This window comes from Octopus bimaculoides, chromosome 6 (assembly GCF_046866305.1).
Source record: "Octopus bimaculoides isolate indiv1 chromosome 6, ASM4686630v1, whole genome shotgun sequence".
Classification (NCBI taxonomy): domain Eukaryota; kingdom Metazoa; phylum Mollusca; class Cephalopoda; order Octopoda; family Octopodidae; genus Octopus; species Octopus bimaculoides.
Window position 1 is genome coordinate 65,981,382 of NC_142933.1, and position 14,169 is coordinate 65,995,550.

Here is a 14,169-nt window from a genome sequence, read left to right on the forward strand (position 1 = left end):
ATTCATGTATCACAAGTAAATAGTGAAGCCGTTTTCACGTGATAAGCGATTACACACACATCTGTTATATATATATATATATATATATCTCAGACGTCTGTATCCTTGCTAAGCATTTTGGGAAAGATCTTCATTCCTGCACCTCTGCGCCGCCGACCTCCTGATTGCGACCAAAGTAAATGCTTAGAAACCGGTTGGTTTCCTACTTTGTGACAAAGGTAAGAAAAGAGCAATCTTCTCTGCCGAACGGTGTGATAGCCGTGGAAGGCCTTTGTATAACTCCCTGTTGGCTATATGATCTTTCCAACTGGCGTTAAAAATTCTCAATAGCTAGAGTATATCAATTTTCATTTTTAAGTTTCATGCTCTAGTCCAAGTTACTGAGTTGTATAGCAGAATCCGTTCTACACATGCCCTTAAAAGTCTAAGTTTCAGTTTTCTGTCCATGTTAGACTTTCATATTTTGTCTAGCTTCTTTATTGCAGCCCATGCCAATCCTTTCCTTACATTAAAATCATCCTTCCCTAAAAATTTAAATTGATCCACTCGGTTAATGGTTTGACCAGTAAAAGATTTTACGTCTATTTTTCTTGCATTAAGATGTAAACCAATTAAATTCGCTGTATCTTCAATACAACGTAATTTATTTCTCGTTAGCTGCGATATTAATTGATCAGTGCAGTGTCGTTATAAACCAAATCGTATCTAGTATCTCTAGACACTTGGTCTCCTTTCTAAGTTCTATAACAATTCCATTATCTCTAGATATTTTAAATACTTTCAATAAATAAGCCAAAGCGAAAATGGAGCTAATGTATCACCTTGAAATATACCAGCTAAAATACTGAAAAAATAGGTTTTGCCATCAGAGGTTATCACCTGGGCTGCGTTTTCATAGTTTCGAGATCGCTCGAGTGCTACTGGTAACATGTGCCCAGTACAATCTGTTGCATAGATGGGTCATCGGCGACTAAACCGGCAACCCCATCAAGCGTTCTTAGTGAGGAGGATTTTTAGACACATTGAAAAAACCAAGATAGGGCAAAGAAATTCGGGAGAATTAACGGCCATCCCGTATAATATCTAGAAGGTAACATTAAAATCTGCAAGGCTAGACGGTGCTCCACAGTCGTAGTGAAGACAAGCGATCTAGAAGGAAATCTCTGAAATAAAAGCCATTCAGCGAGGACTTTCAACCAACTAATACTATTTTTGCACACAAAGCTATGACACTAAAAACACTTGAGTAAAAAACCCTCTAACAATTCTAGATTTCTGGCAAGTTGAAAGGATAAATCGTATTCTCCAAAATATGACATGCCCATCCCAAATCCAATTGGAAAGGTGGGTATTGATGCTAATTCTTTATAGAAACCTAGAAAACTTAAATTACAATAAAACGCATTCAGTGACAACACAATGCTCACACAATAACAAAAGACTCCCGCATAAATGAATTTCTAATCTCAGCAATAGAGCATAATTTAGATATTGTACACGTTCAAGAAGATAGGTTCATACAAAAAGGTATAGATAAAATACTATCAGCTTTACTCAGATTTTACACTCATTACATCGTCGACTATAATAAAGAACTCCAATGCTACAATTGGTGGTATTGGTTAAGTAAGTGCTTTCTTCCGAAGACTACCACTGCTTCCATGCTTTCACACCAGAGGGGTATTAGCTTAAACTATTGCATCAAAATTATATGATAAACTGATACTAAATCGTATCCAAGCATGTATAGACCCTTTACTGAGCAGGACTTCATGTGGTTTTCAAAAATCCTGCACCACTATCAAACATTTTAGTTCTAAGGAGAATCATCAAGAGTTTGAAAGAATTTGCCATTAGCATCAATATTCATTATTTTTCAAGATATTTAATTCCATACATAGAAAAAGAACGTTCCATATTCTTGAAGCATATGGCGTACCACCTTTTAATATTGAATGCAATATATTTATAACTGAGAATGGAAAAGTGATATTGCAGTTGTCCTCGTACAGTTGATTTCATCGCGTGTAACGGTTATTCATATTTATTATCGAAAGTCAATTGTTGAACTACCGTTGATTTTTGTTGAAGGTTTTCGCTTTTGGGACGACCTTTGTTGAAAAATTGTCAAAGAACTGCTAGTGTTTTGCGACATATTGTTGGCCTTTACAGGCTTGTTTCCTGCTGTTTTCCTCCGTTTAGCGGCGAATTATTTACACTTCGTATAGGGTGTGCCTACACAAAATGGAAGATGATATGTACGAGCTCTGGAAGAGCGACGGTGACTTGGGATACACCAGCGATTCAGGAGAAAGCACGGAAGGATATGCTTGAAACGGTCCAACATCAAGCCAGAGGCCATAAAGAAATTTCAAATAATTTTTCGCGGGGAGGGAGCTAACGTAAGGTTAGCTCCCACCAAAGAGGTAATGGAGGAAATGAAGAGCAAAACTGATTTACAGGACGCTGTCGCTGAAGACTAAGAAGATAGAGGAGATGGAAAGCATTGAAGCCTATTATGTACACACTAGCATCTGTGAGACGTGAAAGGAAATATGGTAGGGTGAGGCTCAGTTTATAGCTGAGAATGATGCCAAGGTCTACTTAGCAATCACCCTGCAGACCAAGGAACTGGCTCTTTTGCCGACATACTTCGGCAAAATAAAAATAACGATACAAGGGTTCGCATGGGAAATTAAACCGACATAGCTCCTGGCAGCCGCCTTCGCCAAGAAAAGAGGTAACACTGGGAGTTTGGAGGAGAAAAGTGTTCAGAATTGGTGTGGCAGAGGCTTAAGAGCAACGATTCAAGCCATACCAGCGGACATTGATGGTATACCGGAATTCGTCATTCTTCCGGATGAAACGAAGTTAAAAGTCACCGTGCAGGGCAGAATTAGAGTGCAGACAGACGGGGCACACAAGTAAAACGTGCCCCCCGCCAGGCCCTACAACCTGAAGCACAGGAAGAAAGTCAGAGGGAGGCCAGTGTGCAGCAGGAGGAAAGGTGAAGAGGAGGTCCCAGGGGAGAAGCAGGAGATGGAGAGAGAAATGGTCACGACAAAAGATGACACCGTTAATATCAACGTCTACAGAGGTAAGTGATGGTGAATGGAAAGTTGCTGGGAGGAAGAAAAACGCTCGTTCTCTCCCTCCCATAAACAAAAGTGAAAAATCACGAATACACAAACAAACATGAGCAAGTAACTGCAGAGAGAAATAAATTCTCAAAAAAGAAAAGAAATGATGAAAACTGTAGCGACTTCAAGCAAAGTAAAACTAACTGAAAATTTATGTACATTGTAAAAAAAAAATGTTCAATGATGTTACCTGGGTCGTGGGGCCCGGTAACCATCATTCAAACTTTTTCCTTATATAATCATTCATTTTTAATTCGATTTCACCCCACTTTGTAATGTCCTATACAGTCTCCTCTGCTTAATCCCTTTGTGAATAAAGAATCAGCAGTTGTCCTCGTTTAAAAAAACAAACAATTGCTTTGAGTTTGTGGTGAGACTAAAGTGATCGTCGTGTTTCCAGAATATTCCACCCACCCCCAACAGCCGAAACCTTTCAACAGATAATTGACGAGTTGAATATTTATACAATTTAAATAATGCAGGCCACTTGCGGATTTCTTATTGAGTTGCTGTCCCTATCTCCCACTGTCTTCTAGTGTACTGTTCCAAAATCAGTAAGTTTGGTACTAGTTATGGTGAAGCGTGCTTCTATTTCGTCGTTTGATGTGAGATACAAATTCTTTTGTTGAAAGGTAAGATTGTCGGATAAATGCGACTCATATCGTACGACATATCACATCGATTGAAAAATAGGATGTGAAGCGGGTTAGTGTCATATCTGTTGTACTATTTTCTATCCTATGATTTCCCTAGTTACTATCTCCTTGGTAGTCTTGGTGGCGGTGATGTTTCTATATGTATTATTGTTGTCAGTAATGTGTTGGTTTGCATGTTTTCATCGTTGTTTTCGATGATGCTGTCATTATCATCCCTACTGTTATAGTTACGATTGTTATCAGTCTTGTTACTATTAGCTTTCTCATTGTCGGTGTGGCTGTCGTTATTAATGTTACTGTTGTCTGTCACTCCCGCTGCTGCTGGTGTTGGGGTTTGTGATCTTTGTATCTTTCGTTCTGTTGACCTTATCTCCGTCCTCATTTCTTTTACTGCGTCGTTGTGTCGTTCTGTATTTTTGAGTTCGTTCTTCACAGTATCATTGTCGTTACCGTTATTGTCGTTCCTAATGGTACCAATATTTGGTACGTTGACCTTCTCGCCTACATGATGTTGTTCATGCTGTTGCAGCAGTTTGTGAAGTTACTGTTATGGTGCAAACCGACAAACAGTCACGATGGCAACAACATGAACACACAAAGATACAAGAATATTAAGGTAAGGGTCAAGAATAACAGCAACAACAGAAAAAAAATGTAGGCGGGAGTGGATGTGTGGTAAGTAGCTTGCTTACCAACCACATGGTTCCAGGTTCAGTCCTACTGCGTGGTACCTTGGGCAAGTGTCTTCTACTATAGCCTCGGGCCGACCAAAGCCTTGTGAGTGGATTTGGTAGATGGAAACAAAGAAGCCAGTCGTGTATATATATATATATATATATATATATATATATATATATATATATATATATATACGTGTGTATTTGTTTGTGTGTGTGTTTGTTCCCCCCCCCCCATCGCTTGACAACCAATGGTGGTGTGTTTACGTCCCCGTAACTTAGCAGTTCAGCAAAAGAGTGATAGAATAAGTACTGGTCTTATAAAGAATAAGTTCTGGGGTCGATTTGCTCGACTAAAGGCGGTGCTCCAGCATGGCCACAGTCAAATGACTGAAACAAGTAAAAGAGGGTCAACATACCAAATATTGATACCATTAAGAACGACAGTAACAATAACGACACTAAAGAACGAATACAAAGATAAGCACGCAAAAACTAAGGGTCCAGAATAGCAGCAGCAATAAAAAATGAGATCGGAGAGGTCAACACAACGAAAGATACAAAGACCACAAACCTCAACATTTGAATCAGCGATAAAACCACCACCAACACTAGCTGGTGTGACAAAGACAACAGTAACATGAATAATGATACCCACACCTACAATGAGAAGACTACTAGTAACAAGGTTGATAATAATCGTAGCTATAAGAATAACAATAATAATTGGGATGGTAACCACAACCATGAAAACATAGAAGACAACACAAACATTACTGACAACAATACACATAGAAACACCACCGCCACCAACAACCAAAGAGATAGTAACTATGGAAATGATAGAATAGAAAATAGTACAGATATAAATGACCCTAACCCCACTTCACACCCTATTTTCCAATCTAGTACGATAAGAGTCGCATTTATCCGACAACTTAACCTTTCAACAAGAGTTTTTATCCCACAGACAAACGATGAAATAAAAGCACCGTAACTAGTACAAAACTTCGATTTTGGAACAGTACACTAGAAGACAGTGGGAGATAAGCACAGCAACTCGATAAGAAATCCACAATTTAAATAAGTTTAGGAAGTACGAAACAAAAGAGTCGATTAACAGAGTTACACTAATAATGGCCAATATCATAAGGGGAATATATTGGTTATAATTACTACACTATAGAAAAGTTGTCAATTTATAAAATATTGATTTCAGAAGAACAAGCAAGAAAAGCAGAAGTAATACCACCACCACCAGTAGAAACAGAAGAAAAAGGTGAATCAGGAGAATGGGAAGCAGCCGGTTAGAAAAGAAAAAAGGAAACCAGGTAAAACAAACAGAACCCCACCCCACCCAAAACTTACCCACACCCTCTTCCTCCCACCCGCCCCCTACAGACGCTGAACCTACCCGTCCCCATCCGACACAAATACATACGGACACAAGCCTTTCAACTTCCCCACCTCCCGAAGAAAAGAAAAACAACTATGCTATAATGTATTCACAATACAAACAAACTGTGCGAGGAAAATTAGGAAGTGGAAAGACATAAGATCAGTGGACACGAATAAATTTGATAACGTACAAGGAGGGGGGGGGGCATTGCAGCCCGTTATTAAATGAGGAGCAAAAAGAAAAAAATCCCAAAGTTTAAAAGCGGATATGAAATGTGGCAAATTGATCTGGATATCGAAAAATTACCATAGCATTTGGATTGCGTACATCTATTAAAGGAGTACAAGTTCGATAGGCTATCCTTCGTTGTGATTATAATTCTTGTAAACAAAAGCATGTGCTTCAGTTGACATCTAATCGGCCTTTTCCGTAAAGGAGGGATGGGAAATGACTGGGGAAGACGGTACGGTGAGCCTTTCTGCTTTGCATAACCATTGACTAGAGAGGAAGTTTCATAGATACAGAAGAAAGCGATGGTCAGTGAAGGGGCTGAGAGATTAAGTCGACTCCAGTTTTCAACTGGTGTTTATTTTAACTCCGAAAGGATGAAAGTTAAGTCGACTTCAGTGGATATTTGAACTCGGATTGTAAAGACGGACGAAATGCCGCTAAGCATTTTGCTAACGATTCCGCCAGTTCGCTGCATTTCATTTATAAAATGTTAATACGCAAAAGTAAATGATTTAAGCGGTAGAATATAATAGTTCAGAAATATAGATGAGAAGAAATGACATGCCAAAGTCAATGTGTTTTACTATAAAGTAAAAATTGGCATCATGTATACAAGGAGAAGAACCCACAATATATATTTGTGCAATACAACTCGTGCTGTTAATCAGCGTTATAGTCACATTTCATTGTTCAAATTTCAGCATTGAAGCTAAGAAACTTGGAACCATCACCTAAGCTATCACAGTTTGGTAAATATCCAGAATATGCATTCCAATAATCGGAGTTCGCCAATTACAGCCGATAATTAGATGATAATGGATCAAAAACCACTCCTATCGATACATGAAATATCAGTTAATATCGAATTGTGATAAAATGAGCGATAGCTTTTCTGTAAGTTCATCTCGATCAATCCAATTCTGTACGATAGTGAGATATGCCCCACGAACAGTTGAGAAGATTGAACACCTTCAGCTTAAGGTGCATCAGTCGTATCCTGACTATATCCTAGAAAGAGTAACAAACGCAGTGGTCCTGTCTCATACTGGACCTCCCAGAATGTACAATGCCCAAGCAGCAAAGATTGTGCTGGTTGGGCCATGTCGCTATATTGAAGAAGGCTGCTTCCCAAAGGTTCCATGGATAGTTGGCATCCCGGGGAACTGGCCGTCACAATTGGCGCTAAAAAGGAGGTAGGTCTACATGAAAGTCACTTGGTAATAATTCACATTCTTGAGAGAGCTTTGTGGCTGACGGAGGGCGGCGAAGGAAAATCCTAAATCGCTATCTGAAGTCATACAGATGCGACCTCTACCACGGAGAATGTCACTCCAGCTTTCGTCTTTTAATCTCAAGTAATGTTGCTATTGCTAAGTGATAACACTCCATCAAGTATATATTCCATGATCAGTCATGACCGAAGGGTAATTTGATGAAGTCCAAGCAAATATATTTCCAAGATTAACAGATCACAGATTTTGAAAGTATAAAAAATCGATTGAAATGATCGTAATACCTGGTGGGTACTTATTATAACCGAAGAATGAAAGAACTTTTGCTTGCTAAAAAAAAGAAAAAAAAGAAAGGAAATTTTTTGCCAAAAATTAAAGTTGAAAGACTGTAGTTCTTAAATTTGAAGTTTAGAATATCTGAGATAATGTCAAACTTCTGTAAACAGTGATTAGTAATTGGAAACAAGTCTCCATCACCTAACAATTCTGGCCCATGTAATCGGAATCAGATGAACATAAGCTAAACAAACTTTCAGCTTAGAGCAGAGACTTCGACAGCAGAGACTTCGGCGGCTCTAAAGAATACGTACACCACTTGTTTTCGGCGTAACAAAAACCACAACCCCTATACACAGGGTGTACGTATTCTTTACTTTCGCCGAGTCTCCAATAACAAATTCTGCTAATTTTCTCTTAAAGACCATCTGGCAAGGTTTTTTTTCTTTTTAAAAGGACCTCCAACTTCATATAATTTAGGGACTCAACAACTTCAGATTCAACACCTTTGGCAACAGTGCCAAGATAAGTACCAAATCAGGCAAGGATAGTGGAGCTAAGTTCAGCAACAGTTTAAAATAATCTTAAACGTGACCACGTATTTGGAAAATTGTAATAGATATGGTCCTGATTTCTTTTAGAGGGCGAGATTGTAATATTTATGCTTTCTCAAGAGTAATTAGCACCAATAGAGTCAGTCACACTAATGTAATTTGAGAAGTGGAGAGCTAATTATGTTAAAGAATAATTTACGCGTGCTGATATGTGCTCTAAATCTACTAATTAAACACACTTGGAGTCGATATTTTAGTATTAAATACTCGTAGCTTCCTAATTAACACTTCATTGTACATTAAGAAGTTAGGTTATAAATTCACTGCAAAGAAGCATTATTCAGAACCTGCACTCAATGAGTGCTGTAAATCATGTGTGTGTGTGTGTGTGTGTGTGTGTGTGTGTGTGTGTGTGTGTGTGTGTGTGTGTGTGTGTGTGTGTGTGTGTATATAAAATAGATAATGACGACCACGCCAAAATTTAATCGTTGCTAAAAAAAAAAAAAAGTTTGGTGGGTGGGGGGGTGGAGTTGGTTTTCAAAAGTTAGAATGCCTGTTCTTTTGCATTTTTGAATCCCTCTTTACTGACAATATTATAGATATATATTAAATACAAACTTACTACATTAAAAATAGATGTATCAAATTCGTGCAAATACCAAATATGCCCAATACATATACTGCGACCTGGATATTTGAGTAAGCTTATTACACATATCCATTGCAAGTATATAGTACGAGTAATGTGGAAGACTTCGATAACAAAGGGAATTTAAAATACAAAATTTAAATTAAAAAAAAACAAACGTATCCAAGTCCTACCTCACGTTAAAAAGAAAGCCATCTGGTTAGTTTGCAGCCTAAAAACATTTCACAAATAACTTCGGTTTAGAAAAACAGGTGTTATAAGAAATTGGCTAAAATTAATTGTCACCAATACTTAAGAATTATTTGCGAAGAAAAATTTTAAGTCTCTGCATATTCAATCAATCTCAAAAGATTGTTTTGAAACAGTTAAAATTATAAATAACTAAACAGGAAAATGTACAACAAAACTCCAGCTTTCACAAAGATTTCATGACAATTTGAACTAGAGACTTGCTGAAATGGTAGTAGTTGTAGAAGTACCCACGTAAGAACGAAATTGAAAGTATTTTTCAAAACATTCAATTGTTAGAATATTAGTTTTGCTGTTTCACATAAAATTATTAACATATCGACTGAATATCAAATGGCCGACTGTAAATGCTTCAAAGAAACTATTCTGCTAACTAATACAAACACTTATGTCTAATATAGCGAGTTTCAGTATTTCGAATAAACTGAGGTTATCCAAGCAATTAGTAGACAAAATCTCTCTTCGGGTCGTCAGATTGGAATGAATCTGGTCTTTGAAGCCAACTGCTGAAAGCAATGGACAAATTTTCCGACTGATTTATCGACACAAAAAAATGTAGCTGGTTTCAACGTACAGTTGTCCTCGATAAAGTTCGCTAAAATAGCAGTCGTACAAACCAATTGACTGAATATGTTCTTAGAACCATTAGCTTCTAGCAATATAGATACCACCAGGAAATTACCGACGCTGCTGGGATCAAGCTGAAGAAGAAACGAAAAGTATGAAAGCTTATTTATATATATATATATATATATATATATATATATATATATAAGCTAATTTATGTTACATAAAGAAAAAAAAAAGGTATCCCTCGAATACATTAGCGGAATATAACAAATTCAGATTTTCAATGCTTCATTTGTGTTTCAGAAGTTTCTTTTTAGCTAACAAGGTAGGCTGAGAAATAAAAGTTCTCATTGTAAATTTCGACAGTTTTGTCGTGTGATTATAGACCATTACTGGAAAGGGCTTTTTAATTAGGATAAAATGTTGATATAACCGATAATCAGAAAGAGGACATTGTTGAGATAACACCATTACCAATTATTAAAAAAAGAAATTTCAGTTGACAATGGGTTTCTTTACTATAGGCATAAAGCCTGAGTTTTGAAAAGACACCACAAAGACAGACAACACAGAACATGGGGTACATACAAACAATTAGCGAATGAATTATGAAAATAATGAGAATGAAATGGCTTTCCTACCTACCAAAGTAGAAAGTTCCATTTTACTGTTTTTACATCAAGAATTGTTTTTCCAGTTTGTATCGTGTTCACACCATAAATTCTATTAACTCCTGGAAATCTGTCACTGATGGTAGTTCGTCGTATCTAAATCGTAATGCTGTTATTTCTATCCTGTCTCCGAATATTTCTCTCAATCTTCCTGCTCTCTCATCTTCCAGCAACACTGCTTTCTCATTCTGTTTCCCCTCCTTTTCGGCCAGCATAATTCTTATAACGCCTTTCATCTTGGCAATCCTTTTTCTCTATCTCCATGCTCTTTTCGTATGCAACCAGAATTCCTTCGTATCTCCTCTTCGGTGGCTTTCTCGCCTGTATCACCTCACTCTCTGTTGTTAGTATTTCTATCGGTATTTGTTCCTCTTTCTCACTTTCTAGTTTCTACTTCCGTCTTTTCTCCTCCTTACTAGTTGAAGGTTCTGGTCTTTGCGTTCGATCTCCCATTGATATCTGATTTTTTCTTTTTCGTTCTCATTTTCCTCCACCTTCCTTTTCTTTTTTGGTGGAGATTCGCTGTTTTTTCTCTGCCTTTCTACCAATGTAAACTCCTTTTCCTCCTCTGCCGTTACAATCTCTTCTTCCCGACTCTCCTTCTCCGCCTCCTCCTGTTCGTGTTACTGGGGACACTTGGCTTTCATGTGACCTCTTACTCCACATGAAAAACATATTGGAGGTCTACCTTCCACTATAATTCTCAGTTTGGTTAAACGAGCTCTTCAACAATCTTATGGCGGTCTGGTAAGCCGATATAGACCATTACCGTTATCCCCACCAATTGAACTTCGCAGTCTTCGACATTTTCAGGACTTCCGCTTCATCTTCTGTATTGTAGAGGATGGCTGCCACAAGCCATGCCTCGTCAATTTCAGGGGGCACTCTCCCTATCCTTACTCTGGCCGCACGTTTTCCACAGTAAGTAGGTAACAGTGCCCACTCCGCCGATTTCAAGGCTACGGTGGAGTATTTCTTAGCTTCGTTTTCATTGGCGAAGCGCACCTCTACCGTGCCGAACTTTCGTCCTCTGGTCTAGAACGTGGTTATCTCCTTTATCTCTTTTAAGCACTCCTCGACCGCTTCTACGGCTGCTATTTCTACCTTCTTTGTTGCTATATTCAACGTTCTTTGTGTGATGGTTTTCCTTTCTGTACTCTCAGTCACTTCTTTCGGGGGTGTCAGCATTAGACATCCTCCCTCCTCCTTCTATAAGGTGTTATACTTCTTGAAGTCCCTGTCTTTGACTTCCAATTCACGTATCTGCAGTAGCTCGGCTGACAAGATTTTTTGCCCGTCACCAAAGCATAACTGCTTGTTTATACTTGTGTATTCATAATACTGTTGTTCACATCTTCACCCATAAATGGGGAATACAAATAAAATTTTCAACAAACACAAACAATCACAAAATTCAGCAATTCAACGTAGTAAAACAATAACTCACATAGGAGCGAAATCAAGCTCAATAACATCGGTAAATCCTTGTGTTGAGAATGGGTGCCAATTTTATCCTCTCTCATATTTCTTTATTTGGCACTAAGACTATAGCAAAGAGGAGAGACAACACAAAATGTTGGAAGCTGTGCCTCTTTTCTTTATTTATGTTTAATCCGGAAGAATCTATTTTGCGCAGAAGGGTTTACATAGGCTTTGCGTTAAAAACAACGACAAACAGTCGAATTTACATAATTGAGAAGATAAGGACATATTGGTTTTCAGTTCATGCTCTGTTGCTGACATAATATTATGTCTTTCGACAAGGTATTTATTTCACCCTAAGGCGGCGTGCTAGCAGAATTGTTAGCACGCCGGGCAAACTGCCTAGCGGTATTTCGTCTGCCGTTACGTTCTGAGTTCGAATTCCGCCGAGGTTGACTTTGCGTGTCATCCTTTCGGGGTCGATTAAATAAGTATCAGTTATGCACTGGGGTCGATGTTATCGACTTAATCCCTTTGTTTGTCCCTTCTATGTTTAGCCCCCTGTGGGCAATAAAGAAATACATATTGGTTTGATAAAGAAATCGTGCTGGCAGAATTGTTAGCACGCCGGGCAAAATGCTTGGCAGTATTTTTTTTCCCTTTTTACGTTCTAAATTCAAATTCCGTCGAGGTCGACTTTGCCTTTCATCCTTTCGGGATCGATAAATTAAGTACCAGTCAAGTGCTGGGTCGATGTGATCGACTTAACTCCTCCCCACAAATTTCGGGCCTTGTGTCTATAGCAGAAAAGATTTTTTTACTTAGTCAATCAACCAAGGTCGACTTTGCCTTTCATTCTTTCGGGGTCGATAAAATAAGTACCGATTGAGCACTAGGGGCGATGTAATCGACTTATCTCCTCCCCTAAAATTGCTGGCTTTGTGCCAAAATTTGAGAGAATTATTTACTTCTGGAGGCGCAATGGCCCAGTGGTTAGGGCAGCGGACTCGCGGTCGGAGGATCGCGGTTTCGATTCCTAGACCGGGCGTTGTGTGTATTTATTGAACGAAAAACACCTAAAGCTCCACGAGGCTCCGGCAGGGGCTGGTGGTGACCCCTGTTGTACTCTTTCGTTATAACACATTATATGACCGATAGAATAAGTACTAGGCTTACAAAGAATAAGTCGTGGGGTCGATTTGCTCGACTAAAGGCGGTGCTCCAGCATGGCCACAGTCAAATGACTGAAACAAGTAAAAGAGTTAGTTAAAGCAGCGAACTGACAAAATTGTTAGAGCATCAGAAACAATGCTTTGAGGTGTTTCTTCCGACTCATTAGATTCTGAGTTCAAATTCCGCTGAGGTCGACTTTGTTATTTATCTTTTCGAGGTCGATGTAATCGAATTCCTTGATCCCTTCAAAACTGCTAGCCTTCTACCAACCTTAGAATTATTTACACAACTAGAAAGAATGTACTACTACGAAGGTTTATGAAGTCTGTAGGAGGAGAGTAATTCTTGCCACTACAGAATGTGAAGGCAAGCACCGGCTTTACGAAGAGCTGTGGTTTATAGAAATAATCATTACTATAATTATAACCATTAGGATAATGCAATAGCATAGCTAAAGTGGGTTGAGAGGAGGCACTTTAAATATGCATTATTATGTGTGTGTAGAGGGTGTCATTGCCAAGTGGTTAGGACGCTGCACTCACGATCGCGAGATGGTTTTAATTTCTGAAGGGAATGGCATGTTGTGTTCTTGAGCAAAACACTTCATCTCTCGTTGCTTTGTGATCACTTCGATACCTAAACCTGGCATGTGGTACAGTGTGCAACTGTTGGAGCAACGTCGATTTGTTGGAAGGAGTGAGCTAAATGACTTTTTATTGCCCACAAGAGGCCAGCATAAAGGGGACAGCACAATCTGATTTGGAGTCAGACACACGAATGAGAACAACATATAAAATGGGTTTAAAAATTACAATAAATATAAAATCGGATGATAGGAAAACGACCTAATACAATATAAATGGAGTGGGGAGACGGGTTCAGCTTGAACCCCACAAGCCCCGTTTCGTCACTGGTACCTGGAGGTAAGTCTTTTATCGTATTCATGTGGTTACATTCATTCGCAACCTCCGTGCTACATTCATCCATCGACGAGTGAACATTTTCGCGCACAGGCATCTTCTCTCCAGCCCTATTTTTCTTTTCAGGTGAAAAGTGAAAAAATTCACCAGTGCAGGGCCAGAGATGAAGCTACCTGTCTTCAGTCCTTTCACTCTAGTCTTCCATATCACCTCTTTCGCAATTGCTACTACTATGAGAAAATAATTCTTACCTTCTTTCGATAAGGAAGCAGATGGGTTAATTTTTAGAATTGACTCAGACGACCGCTGTACTCTTCTTGTACTCGACAACAGTTGTTCAGCATAAGCCC

The 14,169-nt window shown here is 38.7% G+C and overlaps 1 long non-coding RNA gene across 1 annotated transcript; it reads right to left on the reverse strand.

Annotated features, from left to right (window-relative positions):
* Nucleotides 1-4,830: 4,830 nt before the first annotated feature.
* Nucleotides 4,831-11,933, reverse strand: LOC149135238 (uncharacterized). Its single transcript, XR_016242297.1, has 2 exons — nucleotides 10,279-11,933; nucleotides 4,831-9,764 (listed from the first exon to the last, which is right to left on the reverse strand). It is a non-coding gene; the product is annotated as an uncharacterized LOC149135238 (long non-coding RNA).
* Between the last annotated feature and the right edge of the window lie 2,236 nt (nucleotides 11,934-14,169).